The sequence below is a fragment of the Diceros bicornis genome, chromosome 32 (genome assembly GCF_020826845.1).
Source record: "Diceros bicornis minor isolate mBicDic1 chromosome 32, mDicBic1.mat.cur, whole genome shotgun sequence".
Classification (NCBI taxonomy): Eukaryota; Metazoa; Chordata; class Mammalia; order Perissodactyla; family Rhinocerotidae; genus Diceros; species Diceros bicornis.
The window spans coordinates 12,172,325-12,187,628 of record NC_080771.1 but is presented as its reverse complement, the minus strand read 5'-3'; the positions used below and the strand labels follow the sequence as shown (position 1 = coordinate 12,187,628).

The following is a 15,304-nucleotide window of genomic DNA, read 5'->3' as shown; positions in this document are numbered from 1 at the left end:
ATCCCCTTCTAGGAGTTGCAGAGAGTACAAGAGGACAGCCCATTTTAAAAGAGTTGAGACGATTTCCTCAATATTTCTTCACCAGGAAACACACAAGCATGACTCCACATGAGCTCCCTGAAGGGATTTTATTGTAGCTTCCACAACAACATTCTTTATTTCAGTCAGTCCTGGAGCTAGCAGGCTGATGTGTGTGTTTATTGAGTAAGACACCCATAGTGGGCACTGAGATGTGACACTCAACTCCCCTTAAGAAATGAAGGATAAATTCCCCAGGTGCTGGGCATGTTGTTGGCAGGCAGCTCGCAGCTATCAGCTCCCTTTGGAGGTTGATTGCCTTGGTGGAAGAGAGCCCCTTCACCCAACTACTGAACAACACAGGTGTGTAAATATCCGGTCCCCTCACCCCAACTCGAGACCACTCTGAAGGATTATTCCAGCTTCAGAGCTCCCCCATAGTACAGCTGATGCCTCCACAAGGCTGTGCCAAGGCTCAACCTCTCCTTCTGCCCAATGTCCCCATCGCAAGAGGGATCTCCGATCAATCTCCTGCATGTTAATTTCCATCTGTGACAGCACCTGATCAGACATGTTTATTAGGCATCCATCATGTTTCAGGCAGCAGAATCAGCACTGGTAAATAAGATATGGTCTTCGCTGACTGGAAGCTTACAATTTAGGGGGCAGAAATGTATCCAATCAAACTCAGTGTCATAAGAACTATGATGGGTAAACATTCTGAGGGCCCTATGAGGTATTCCTAACTGAATCTTTGTACAGTTAAGAAGGGATTTGTGGAGGAAGAGATATCTATCCTGGCTTCTAGAGGACAAGGAACTAACTAGTCCATAAAAAAAAATGCAGACAGGTATTCCACATAGAACCATGTAGAAGGAACAGCATGCTCAAAGAGCAAGAAGACTGTGAAAGCATGATGACACTGTAAAGAATGTAATTTTTTCACTTCTTGTGGAGTAGAAGGTAGGGGAGAGATGATATTCCGTACGAAGACATTTATTTTAAAAGCTTATGTGAAGACATTGAACTTTATGCTAAAGAAAAAGAGAGGCATGGAAGGTCTGTACACATTTGTCTTTTATAAATATTTCTATGCCTATAATGTGGAAAGTGGATTTAGGGAGAGGGGAATGCAAGACAGGAAGACCAGCGAAGAGGCTTCTGTAGTATTCTGGGAAGGAGGGGATGTTAACCTGAACCAAAGCTGGGATAGAATGAATGCAGAGAAAAATGGAGACATTTTGGAAGTAGAATTGATAAGACTTGGAGATTCTCTGAACTTGGGGTTAATGAAAGGAAGGGATCAAGGGAAATCTCAAATTTCTGATTTGAGCAAATGGGCAGAGAAGGCAAAAATATGACACAAATATGACAATCAGGGCAAGATGCTTTAATGATTTCTAGATAAGTTGAATCTGACTTGTTGTGGGATCCACTCAAATGGATATACAAAGTGAGCAGCTCAATGTGGGGCTAAGATTGTGTGTGTGTGTGTGTGCGCGCGCACGCGTGCGCGCGTAACAGAGAAACTCTTAGAGCAGCTCACCTCCCTTCCTGATCCAGCCATATCCAGTATTTCTAACAGTCTTTTTGATCTCAATGGTACAATATTACTCAGCAGTTATGAGACAGGGTGGCATATTTCGAGAGAACAAAGCTTTGAAGCCAGGCACACCTGAGATTTTATCTCAATTCCACTATTTACCTGCTAAAAAGACTTGGGCAAGTTACATGTCTGAGCCTCACTCTCCCCATCAAAAATGAGACTGCTAATCACACTTTACAGACTTGTTGTAAGGCTTAAATGAGATTACATACACAAAAGCATTTGGCACATAGCAGGCCTTCACTGATTCTTTTGTCTCCCAAACCAAATAGTTTCTAGTCATCTTTGCACTCTCTCTCTCTCTTTTTTCTCTCAGTACCTTCTGACTCCAGTTTCTACTTTAAACTCATACTGTTAATATAAAGCATTATTTCAATTACCCGATAAAGATAAAATCCTGCCCCCACCCTCCCTTCGTACTCTCTGGCCCTGCGTGCGTTTGTAATCCTCTCCTGACCTTGTCTACATCTAATTTACTTCCTTTCAGTTGCACGTTATCACAAGTCATGAATTGTTCTCACGTCATGTTTACTGCGAGTAGATAACCATTATCTCCAATGCGCCTGCTTGGTTTTATCTTAGTCGTTTCACATTCTGCAACTTTTTAATTATTTCATTTTATTTCTCTACATTAGGTTGTTTTTCTTCTGCATTGATACTTAAATAAAGAGATAAAAACAACTTTGTAATGTAATATGCCTTTTCAAACATATTACCACTGGAAATAAGCTGAGGCCCTTAAAGTTTGTTTTGATTGTCAAGTTCAATGACCATATCAAAATTCTTTGGCTGGTAAAGACAAAGTCTTTCAGATTCCCCCTTACAGGGAGCTGAGTTCATTTCAGTAAGGGATGTTGGTCACGTGAACCAAAGCTTTGGTTGGTTCCAGAAGACAGGGCTCCTTCATTTGAGGGATTACATAGGGCAGCTGGAGTAGGGATCAAAGGGTAGGCATCAGGCCATATCCAGGAAGGGGGTCAATGGCCAAACTAGAGAAGAGAAAGCAGTTGCTTTATTCAAGGGAAAGGCATAGGATGAAGAAAAAAAAGAAAAAAGAACCAATGTTCTGGAATTAGATAAACGTAAGAATATATGCAGAGGGTTCAGGTCTTAAACTGTGAACATGGGGCAGGGGTACTTAAGTACCCTCTTAAGGAGTGATGGTCAAATACCTAAAATTAATGCAACTCAAACTGTACTATATAAGCACAGGTCCTTTTTTTCTCATCCTGAGTGTGGCTCTTTGATTCCCATCCAAGAAAACTATACTAGAGCCTATACACGATTGCCCCGATAAGTATCCTGCACTTCATCCTTACCTGCTCACACTTCAATATACCCTCTCATCTCCTCAACACTCCACTTATGTTTTCACTTCCCATCCCTTATCTAAACAATTTAGTTTCTCCTTTCTCTGCTCTTGATCGTCCTATCTGACTACAAACTTCACTTATCCTCTCCTCAGTTGTATATCCCATATATCTCTCTCTCATGATTAAGAAGTCTAAAAGGAGATATAAAGATAAAAGCAGCAAACTCCTCCTCATCCTCCTCCTTTCTGAGCACCATCTAAGTGCCCAGCATTTAAATACTTTACATGCCTTATCCCATTGAATCCTCGTGATGTTCCAATTTTACAATTGGGGAACTGAAACTCCCTAAAGTCACAAAGCTGGTGGATGGAAAAGTTGAAATTTAGACATTGGCCATTCTGGACTCAAAACTCCATTTTTGACAAATCCTAATTTATGAATTGCCCTTTGATGATGCAATATTAGTCATTTCTCCACAATGAGCTGCCAGCCCTCCATTATCTAGCTATTTCTCCCCTTGTGTCAATTCTTGTGTCCACTTGTGTCTTTCCGGCCCACCATAAGCACAAAGTGAACTAGGGAATCGCATCACAGAGCAAATAGCTCCCGAGCCCTTTACTCTCAAGTCTGGGTCTCTGGTATGCTTTGTTTGTCTTGCACATACATTGAAATATAATGTATTTTGTGATGTTGATACTGGAGTGGCATTTAGAGACCCAGAACCTGACACTCAGCTTTAAAATCCTATCATGAAATAAATATCCCTCTTCTGCGCCAAAAGGAAAAAAATCAAAATGAAAAAGCAATACATTTAATAATCATCCACATGAACAGGAATGAAAGGAGCTGCACTAGCTGGTTTGATGCCAAGTCACCTCTGTCCCGTCTGATGCTGACCCACCACTTCTGTCTTCAGCTGTTTGTTCAGTCCAAGGGCCTCCCTTCCTGCTTGATATGCATCCCGGGAGCTGCCCGTGCCAGACATCCTGAAATAAATTACCAAATGGACTCCAGGCAAACCTCCTGTTCTCGTTATGAATTTTGAGAAGTATAAAGAACTTTGCGTGGACCACAGTGTAGTCATTCTGGGCATGCTGAGAAAAGGTCAGCTTTCCTCTTCTGGAGGATGTGTCTCCAAAAGCCCAAGAACAAAGGGCAGTAGTAAGACCTCTCGTGTTTATGACCGCATTTGCAACCTGGTTCAGAGAAAACATCATGGGCTTGCAGTTAGGAAGATTTGGGTTCAAGTCTGAGCTCCGCCACCTACTCTATCTGCAACCTTATGCAATGTGCACTAATTTTGCTGGCCCTCTGGATCTTCCTATATAAAGTAAGTGAGCAATTACTTACAGTGGAGGAACATTGCGGTAATTCAGTGAGATAATATCCAAAGATATCTTTGTGGTACTGCACATATAGTCCATGTACAAGAACTGCTGAGCCCCTCCCCACTTTGAAGAGAAGTATCACCTTCATCTTCCTAGCAACTTTATGGAATAGAAAAAGGACGCAGCATGTTGCAAAAGTCGATGAAATTGAGATATGGGGAGGTAAAATAACATGCCAACCGCCCTTCAGAAAATTGAGTCAAAAATTCTAGTCTTGCCAGGTCACCTAATAGTCTCCCCAACCTTAGGATGTTTTTCCCACTAATCTGGCTTCAGAAGCCATTAAAGGGGTAGAAATCAGCTTCAGTCCTTCCCTACCTCCCAAAGGAGTTAGACAACTATAAAGCTGAATCATACTGTTTGCTTATCCGGAACACAGGACTACTGGAGGACATTACAAGGATCCATCAACATAGGGTGGGAAACATGGGAAAGCACTGAAGAACGAGTGAGGAGGCTTAAGTTCTATTGCTGCCTCCACCGTTAACTCACCATGTGTTCCGTCTCCTCTCTCTTCCTCCATTTCTCTATTTCACATCTGTAAAATGATGGCATGGGGTCAGTTCAGTTGGTCTCAAATATGCTCTGCATCATGATCATCTGGTGAACATTTTTTTAATTAATAGACTTTATTTTTCAGAGTAGTTTTAGGTTCACAGCAATATTAAGGGAAAGTGTAGAGAGTTTCCCACATGCCCCTCCAGACACACACACTCAGCCTCCCCCACCATCAACATCCAGCACCAGTGTGGTACATTTGTTACCACTGATGAACCAACGTTGACGCATTTTTATCAACCAAAGTCCATTGTTTACATCAAGCTCACTCTTGTATTGCACATTCTATGGGTTTGGACAATGTATAATGACATGTATCCATGTGGAATAGTTTCACTGCCCTAAAAATCTTCTGTGATCTGCCTATTCAACCCTCTCCTCCCCACAACCCCTGTCAACCACTGATCTTTTTACTGTCTCCAGTGTTTTGCCTTTTCCAGAATGTCATATAGTTGGAAGCATACAGCATGTAGCCTTTTCAGATTGGCTTCTTTCATTTAGTAACATGCACCCAGGTTCCTCCATGCCTTTTCATTGCTTGATAGCTTGTTTCTTTTTAGCGCTGAATCCACTGTATGAATGTACCACAGTGGTGAACATTTTTTTTAAAAAGAAAAGGCCAACTGATATTTACTGCGTCACAGTTGTCGCACGTATTTTAACCAGGTCCTCAAGGTGATGCTAATGCACATCTGGGTTAGATAATTGTAAAAATTTTTCCAGGATTGAAAAAGTATATGCCTTAATGCTCCCTAAATTTAAGTTATTTATTTTCCCTTGAGAGAAAATATTTTTTTTCTCTAAGATGCGTATGTCTATGCTCCATCCCAGCCTCCTCATCAGTTGATGAGTTGTAGTATGGGGAGATGTAGGAGAATCTGGGCAGAGTGGCTCCTCCCAACTCAGAGAGTAAGTTTTGCTTTCAGTTCTTGACCAATTGGAAAAGAGGAAGGATAGAAAGTTAAATTGTCAAGACAGAGTGGTGGAAAACAGGAAAAGTCATCCTGATGTCTGAATTTTTGCCACAAGATAGGCACTCTAGAAAGATTGTCTCTCTGGCTTTATTTCTATAAGAAGTAATATTTAACCATTTATAAGGAAACCAAGGCCAGAGACTTTAAGTAACATTTGCATATGGGAGAATCAAGATTCAATGTAATGTCTGTCTGTCTTCTTATACTATTATTTTACGCACTCCAATCTAGATTGCAAGATTTTTGAGGACAAGGACCACACATGTCCACTTTAACCCAAGTACTTGACAGACACAAAGTACACAAGAAATATTTATGAACTATGTCTTAAATGAGTAAATTTTCACAAGGAGCATACTGCCTCCTTTTGATAGATTAACCGTAATAGAAAGTGGAGAAAAATTAGTTAATATTCCTGATATTTTTATGCAATTCATTTTTTGATAGCAGAGGCCTCAGACAGACATCTCTCAAAGCTGTAGATGATTCAGCAAAGCCCGTTAAACCCCAAATCCATAATCACACTAGGCAATGGTGGTTCATTTCCTAAGCTCAACTCAACACACCTTTTGATCAAGGAGAGCCAGGCTAATGGTGCCTGTGATTCATCACCCTTCCAGCAGAACCACAGCTCCCATTCTACTATGCCTCAAACACATTTATAGCTTCTTTAGACTAAGCATCAATTCCTTCAACGCTAAAAACAGTCAACAGTGAATAAAGAAGAGGGTTTGCTTCTAACTACATAGAGTGTGTTTCTTTACAAATCCTCTCCAAGGGCTCCTAATGACATATAGCTCATATTGTAGTCATAGAATGAGCCACATTTGCCCCTGGGCCTTCTCAGTCTAGTAACACATTAGACATTTGGGATGTGCATTAATTCTCTCATACCATTCACTACCTTGTATTTCCAAAGAGCTAGTTGTTCAATGCTAATGAAGTCAAGGTCCCAAGTTTGATTTCTCTTGGGCACAAATGATTATCCTTTGCTTGTTTAGACATACAAATATCTGAACCTTGCCAGTTCTGACTATTTTTCCTTTGTGGACAAATTCTTGAAGAAATAAAGAGGGTTATTTCATCCTCTGAGTCTCAATGTCCTACTCTATAAAGTGAGAAGAAGAAGAAATCCTTATTATCTATCTTGTAAGGTCCAAAGAAGTATCTAAGAAAATAGTTTATATGAATGTACTTAGTAAATATTATAGAAAAAAGGGAAGGAGGAATGAAAGAAGAAGGGAGAGAAAGATAGAGGGAGGGGAAAAGTAAGGAAAAGCTTTAGTAAGATGGTATTAATAGAGTATCATAGTGGCCCTTCATATTTTTTTCCTATCCAATGCCCATCTGCCATTTTTATGACAATAGCAACTCAATATTTTTCTCAAGAAGCATCTCTTTTCCACTTTGTGTTTACGTGGTTTGATATATCCCCTAAATCTAGAGGTGGGCCCATGTCACAAGTCTCACCAATCAATTTAGTTCCATTTTTTGGCCACAGTGATTATTTCAGGATTGTCACAGGGCTACATCAATCCAAAGTCAATCTTGGACAAGTGGCTTTCTCCACAGACTTAGAAAGTGAAAAGTGAGTCGGCAATGTCTTAGAACCATCCTGAGTTGAGAGCCTGCCTGAAAATGAAACCAAAACAGAATTGCAGAATCTAGGAATGTAGAGAACTCACTCCTGGTGATATTGTTTGAGCGCCTAGATCTAGCTATACCTAAAGCTAATATTTTAAATTGTCAGCCTATAAATTCCCTTTCTACTTGAAGTCAGTTTAGAGTTGGGTTTTGACCACTAAGACTGAAAGAGTCCTGATTAAGACGATTACAAAAAGTAGGAAAGAGGTTCAAATACCTCAGACCTGTGATTGCACGTCTTTCAGCCTGTGCGTGGGAAAAGAAAGAACAAAAGTTGTACACAGAACTCATTTAAACCTTGACTCTACTAACTACTAGTGTTCTAACTAGTGCTGAGCAAATGACTTAATCTCTCTGAGCCTTACCTTTGCATATGTAGAATGGAGAGACAGCTAAATACCATGTGGGATTAAATAAAATGAAATATATTAAGAGTATGGCGCGTTATATGCTCTCCGTACACTATTTCCTCCATTCCCGATTACCTCTTCGAAACCCGGAGATGAGAGAGAATTGGACCAGTTCTTGTGATTGTGCCCTTGAGGCTGTCAGCTCAGGTACGGAGTTCCAGGTTCGGTTTTCCATTCGCTTGAGTTCCATCGCAGTGTGACTAACCAGATTACCATCTCCAACAAGCTGCAGTTATTGTTTCATTCTCCATAAAACCCAGAATCCCTTCATCAGCTTAAGTGTTTTAAAAAAGGGGGTGGGGGTGGGGTTCTGCAGCAGAGAGAATATCTCAGGCAGTTGGAAGCACAGCAAGACGGAAAAAGAAATCCTGCATCGAGTCTCATTCTCCAGAGAGCTTTGCAAAGGCAGGCATCTGTTAATGACAGCAAAGATTTGGTCTTTTTTTAGTATACATTAGTTAGAAAACGAACAAATAAGGAAACCCTGACCAATTCAGGATGCACAGAGTATTAAAAAGAGAAAAAGAACTTGCACATATTAAAATAGAAACCGGGCTCAAAGATGTTGGCTCCTAATTTCTGTGCTTCCAATATACGGCAAGCCCTCTGTGTTTGATCTGCAGCCCTCAACATCCTATGAGGTGGATGTTCTATTTCATCCTTTTACAGATGAGGCTGGGAAGAGTCTGAGAAGGCTCAGAAAAGTTACACATTTTGCCTGAGGTCAAGCCCTCTGCTCTCCATCTCCGTTAGTGCCTCCCTAGCCCAAGCATCATCCCTGTTCTCTTGACCTCAGAGCTGGTGTTCACTTGGCAACCTGACAATCTACATCCCACAGAGCATCTAGAATGGTCTTAACAAAAGCAAATAATGATAAATCAGATCATCCCCTACTTAAAATGACTCAAAAGCTCTGGAAAATATATTGGCAGTTTCTTAAAAACTAAACATGCAACTACCATATGACTCAGCAATTGCACTCAGGCATTTATCCAAGAGAAATGAACACTTAGGTTCATATCTATACCTGTATTCAAGTGTTCATAGCAGCTTTATTCAGAATAGCCAAAAACCAGACACAACTCAGTGAGTGATGGTTGAATAAACTGCGGTACATCCATACCATATAATATTACTCAGCAATGAGCAGAAACAAACTATTGATACACGCATACTGATATACATTGATGTTGAAAAAAAAGCCAATCCCAAAAGGTTATCTGCCGCAAATTTCATATATATAATGTTTTTGAAACAAAATTATAAAAATAGAGAACAGGTGAGTGGTTGCCAGGGGTTAGGGCTGAGGATGCAGGTGGGAGGGTCCTGGAGATCATGAAAGGGGAACAGGAAGGCTCGTTGTGGTGATGGAGCTGTTCTGTATCTTGACTGTGGTGATGGATACATGACTCTACACAGGTGACAAAGTTGCACAGAACTAAATACGCATGCCCGCACCTGGACGCACACACACACAAGTGAGCACAAGTAAAATGGGAAATCTGAATAAGATCAGTGGATTACATCCATGTCAATATGCTGATCGTGATATTGCACTGCAAAGTTGCAAGACCTGAACGTTAGGGGAAACTGAGCATAGGATACACAGGGTCTCTCGCATTATTTCTTACAACTGCATGTGAATTTATAGTTATGTCAAAATAAAAGAGTTGATTTTTTATAAATCACCCACTGTCTTCCCATCACGTTGAGAATAACATTGCAGGTCACCAGCAGGAGTGGAATGCTGACCCCAGGGAGTCCTGAGCAGCCCCACCGCCACCACTAACCTAGTCACCATCACACCCCAGGAGTCACCATCATCGTCAGTCACCACCATCGCAACCGTGAGCAGGGAGGGGGAAACCCAGCAGCCGCCCACCACCCCTGCCGGCCCTCAGCTCTGCAAGACCAAGCCCGGTACCACAAGCAGATGCGCAGGGAGCAGGCGGGCTTATGCAGGCGGTGCCTGCCTGTGGGGACAAGAAGGTCATTGCAACGAAGGTTTTGGGAAAAGTTAAGTGGTTCAATGTAAGTAATGGATGTGGTTTCATCAACAGGAAAGACAGACACCAAGCTAGAGGTATTCATACAGCAGACTGCCATAAAGAAGAATAACCCCCGAAGTACCTTCACAGTGTAGGAGATGGAGAGACTGTGGAGTCTGGTGTTGTCAAAGAAGCAAAGGGTGTGGATACAGCACATGTTACAGGCCGGAGTGGAGTTCCAGTGCAAGGCAGTAAATATGCAGCAGACCGTACCCAGGATAGAGGCTCTCTACCTCGCAGGGGTCCTCCACGCAATTACCTGCAGGATTACCAGAATAGTGAGAGAAGGGGGTAAGAATGGGGGATCGGAGAGCGCTCCCGAAGGCCAGGCCCCACCTTCCTACATGCGGAGACCCTGCGGGTGTCTCCACAGTGTTGCATCCCTCCCGTGAGGGGAGAAGTGAGGGAGGGCACTGACAACCAGGGTGCAGGAGAACGAGGTAGACCAGGGAGACAGAATACGTACCGGGGTTAGAGACCGTGATTCCGCAGGGGCCTTCCTCACCCAAGACAGCCGAGAGAGGATGACAATGAAGAAGATAAGGAAAGGAGACGGAGGTCGGTACCGCAGCAACTTCAACTACCGTCGCAGATGCCCAGAAGAGACTAACCCACAAGAGACCAAAGCAGCCGATCCACCAGCTGAGGATCCCTCCACTCTCGAGGCTGAGCAGGGCGGGCTGAGTAAACGCCGGTTTACCATCTCTACCACCATCTGGTGTAGACATTCAACAAGAGGAAATGAACATGAAATTCCAGCAATGAGAAATGAACAAAAGATTGGACTGTGGACCTTAAGTGCTTGCTTTTTGCCTGTTGACCAGGTAAGGAACTATCTGCATAATCTATGCAGCACGGGGTTTTTATTATTTTCACCTAAAGACATCTTTTTGGTAATGACAAACGTGTTTGGTTTTGTTTTTTTAAGCCTGCTTTTTCTCATTACGCTTTTAAAGATTTTTAAATTGTTTCATATCCAGTCAAGCCGAGATTTTTAAAGAACCTCATTTTTAATTTGTAATAAATGTTTACAACTTGATTTTTTCAAGAGTCAACAAACTGCAAGCACCTGTTAATAAAGTTCTTAAGTTCAAAAAAAATTTTTTTTAATTAAAAAAAGAATGATATTGCCTTACTTGCCCTGGCTTACAGCGCCCTGCCCGACCTGGGCCCTTCTGATCCCTCTGAACTCATCTATTGTCAGGCTCCCACTCTGCTTCTGGAAGCATCCATAGGGCCTTGGCGCTATCTCCTCTTGCTAAAATGCTCTTCCTCTAATCACCCTCTCAGGGAGGTTTTCCTGACTACTCACTCAGAGGCACTAGCCACCCCGTTACATCACAATTATCATTGTGATATCTATTATTTCTTGTTTATTTTTTCATGTCATTTATATTTGTCTCCCTCCACTGGAAGGTAAGCTCCTTAAGAGCAGGGATTCCATTTGTTATTCTCTGCTGTATTCCCGTCATCTGGAACAGTGTCAAACACAGAGTAGGTGCTCGGTAAGTGTTCCTTGAGTGGATATAGACATGCATAAATAAGTTGTGGAGAGAGGTCTTGTTTAATACCTCATCACGTTCCTCTTGGCATTCAAGGCCCCTATCTATCTCCAATGAGTTCAAATTCTCCATCCAAATATTACACCTTAGCGTTTTAATAAAATTCTCAACATCAGTAAGATAGCCCAGACCTAAGGAGCCAAGAGTTCAGAGAACAGACACATTCCAGAGATGGAGAAAAGAATGGGGAAGAACTCAGGTATAGGTAGCAATAGCAAGATGGGCAGAATGGAAAATCCAGGTAAATTTAGCAAATGCAAACTGACCTCCTGAGGTGCCAGGCACTGTGCTATACACTGTAGAGATAAGAGATGAGACAGTCCTAGTCTCAAGCACCCAGGTGGTCCCTGGTGACTCCACCTGAGTGGCCCAGCAGGAAGGGACATCATTTGAGTGACCTGACAGCTTGGCTCGACAGCTTGACCAGAGTAGCCAGAGCTAAGAGAACTCCAAGATTGTCATCTTAGAGGTGACAGTCAATGGGCAAATAACATAGTCAGGGACCAACCCAGTGGCTTCTCTTCTCCTTCAGCTGGAACAGGTCCACTTTGACATGTATCACTTACTGGGCTTCTCTGATCAACACATGATCCCATAATCAAAAAGTATTTGAAGACACTCTGGGTAAGGCAGACCCAGATCTTGGGCTAGCTTAACAGCAAAAGATTTTGAAAACATTCCATCATTTCAAGACAATATTTGCCTTAAACTTTTTCCCCTTCTGTCTTTAGGAAATAAATAGAAGGAATGTACTGACATTCTCATTTTCAAGTCCCCAGTGGATTTCATTGTCACAGTCACCTGGGGTTATCAAGTTGCTTCCTTCACAATTGCAGGCCAGGCTAGGCCCAAAACAGGCTATCCTATGCTTTGCACATCTCCCTCCCATTGGAACAGAGCTGTCTCATTCTTCAGAACAGAACAAAGGCTGGTATTGATTTCTCCACGAGCAACAGTGTTTAACTCTTGTGCTTCCAGCCTTCGGGGCCCTGGAAGCTTAGGCGTTTTTCCTGGAAGAGAATAAGGCGTCCCTCTTTCTCTTGGACTGAGGATGTTTGTTCCCGTGGTTTCTCAGGTCTGCAACCACTCATGAGCTGAAGCACCACGCCTCAGAAAAGCAGTGTGTCGTGTGTTTACCAAGCTCTCACAATCTCATCTGCCATCACACCTTAGTCTTTACCAGGATTGGCCATTCTGATTCACTAACTGACCAAACTAAATTCAGAAAAAAATGGTACTCTCTAAGATAGGCAAAGAGTTCTAAAGATTAGCATAGGACATTCCAGTCTATTCTCTGATACAGCCCTCCTAGCAGCCCTATGTAAGAGAGAAGGCAGGGGTTTTCATATCCATTTTACAGATGAGAAAACTAATTCCACAAAGCATTTAGGGAGTGGAGGCTAGATTTCCGAGTTTTGGGGGCTCTATCCAGTCCATTGTATTCTCATAAAAACCATTGAGCTTTTTTTCCCCCTGAAATGAAGACTTATTTGAGCCAAACTGATGAAAATGATTGTTTCCTTTAATCAGAGCCCACTTTAACCCATATCTAGTAAAATTTAGGTGCAGAAAGGCCTTGGTTTTGGCATAAATCTGTTTCTCAAATCTGCACTTTCCCATAGGACCAGCCTGAAGAGATACTTCTTCCATCCCAAGAACTCTGTCAATATCGGGAAACACCCATCAGTGTCTCTTGATGCAGAAGTTACAAATAGAGTTTTCTCATAACCAATCTCATCTGCTAAAAAGAATAATAATGATAAATCATTTATTTAATGTTTCTTACTCTGAATTTCTGCATACCTCATGTTAACTCTTACAACACAGTGAATATTGGTAGCATATTTTATAGAAGAATAGATGAAGAAATTGAAGAGCACAAAATTAGTTAAATCAAATGAAGTGGCATACCCAACAAAGGACAGATCTGAATGCAAGCAGCTTTATTGGCCTGTAAAATCTGTTCTCCTACTCTCATATCATGCTTCTCAGGCGGAGAGGTTGAGAAAGAAGCACCTGTGTGTCTCTAGCAGAAAGGACGCTGTCCAATTCTCCCTTCTTTCCACAAATATGTATTGAGCATCTGTTATATACTGGATATTAGTCTGCTCACTGGGGCCACAGCAGTAAACAAAACAAAGTCCCCACCCTCCTGAAGCTGACATTCTAAATGCAAACATTAATGGTTTATGAATGATTATTATTCCCTGCCATCTACGCTCCCCACAAAAAGAAAATAAGATCTCATTATACATATGTCATAAAATGAGAAATTATACCTCTAGTCATATCTAAATGTGAAAGACAGTGGTTCTTGGTCTTTTTATTCCAAGGTGCTAGTTAAATACCTGAGTCACCACTCCCATTCACTATGTGACATAGACAAAGTAGGCTGGGGTTCTGTACAATTCTCTGCATGTCAGCTGTATCTTAATTGCTTTTTCTCTTTCTCAAGGGAACACAACAGAATGCAAGAAAGTATTCTGTTATTATAGGATAAGTAGGGATCCATAGGTAATTATTTCGAAACTATGAATGGTAACAAATTACTTGTGACCCACCTCACAAGTGAGGTAGGTATTGAGATACTATATTCTGGGCCAAGTTACGATCCCCAGAGATCTAGTAAGACTCCTGCCCTGGAGAAAGGAGTAACTTACTAAATCACCATAAACTATATATATTTTAGCATGGATCTATATATCATATGTGTTGGCTGCCAGTCTGGAAATGTGTAGCTTTCAGGGTAAATTTTTTAGTTTCCCCAGCTTAGCACACAATAGCAATGTGACAGGTCATAAGTGGCCTTCCAAATAGGAAGGGAGAAGAGGGAATCGGGAGGCATGGAAAACCTTCCTCCAACCATGCAGATACGCCTTCAGCCAGCTTTATATACGATTCATACCAGAAAGAGCAGGAGAGCAGTTACTAAAATGCTGCAAGGCTCCATCTTTTTATTGTGTGGAATCAAACATCTTGGGTGAGGTAAGAAAAGTGGTGCCTTTATTGGACTTACAAGATGTTCCTCAGCTGCATAGCCTTCGAACCCACCTGAATAAGTCGGGTTCCCTGAAGGAAACAGAATTCATCCCAGATCATTCAGATGAAGATATTTTAATTTAGGGACTGTTTACAGGCATATAGGCATAGTTCAGGGCACAAACCAATGATGATGGGGCAATAAGAAATAATAATATGAAGACATTAATTAATATCCCTAAAACCGAAGCTGGTATGCTCCAGGAACCCAACGAGAGCTGGACCATGAAGGGAGAGGTCTCCAGAGGAACTGGTGGGATTCGGTTCTTGCTTGAGATAGGGCACCAAGGCAGGGAGGCTGTTGGAAGAGACATACATCGACCTATCTCTCCCTCCACACTTCAATATATTGCTGTCACATCTCACGGGTCAAATCCAACAACTAGCCAGCCAGCAAGGGAGTCTGGGTGATGCAGTTTGCAAAGGGTCAACTTTGCAGAGCCCACAATGGGACAGAGAAGGGAAAAGAATAGAACTAGGGGTACAAATGAATAAAAAGGAGTGAAGTTTCCCCATCCTTCCAGCCCCATCTCAAGCCCACCTGCCGCTCTCTCTGCATCCCTCCCCTGACCTACTGGCCATCTCAGCAGCTGCTCTGTTCCCCTCAGAGCTTTTGCACATGCTGCTCCTTCTGTCTCGGATTCCCTCCTCCAGTCTCTTTTCAGGCACATAGCTTCTCCTCCTCCTTGGAGGCCCCAGTGGAACACCATTTCTCAGGGAGACTTTGGGAGACCTCAACATTTC

At 42.1% G+C, this 15,304-nt stretch overlaps 1 pseudogene; it reads left to right on the top strand.

Moving 5' to 3' along the window:
• The first annotated feature begins 7,937 nt into the window (after positions 1-7,937).
• The window catches only part of LOC131395937 (Y-box-binding protein 1-like), a 93,495-nt pseudogene continuing 86,128 nt past the window's right edge, over positions 7,938-15,304 (top strand).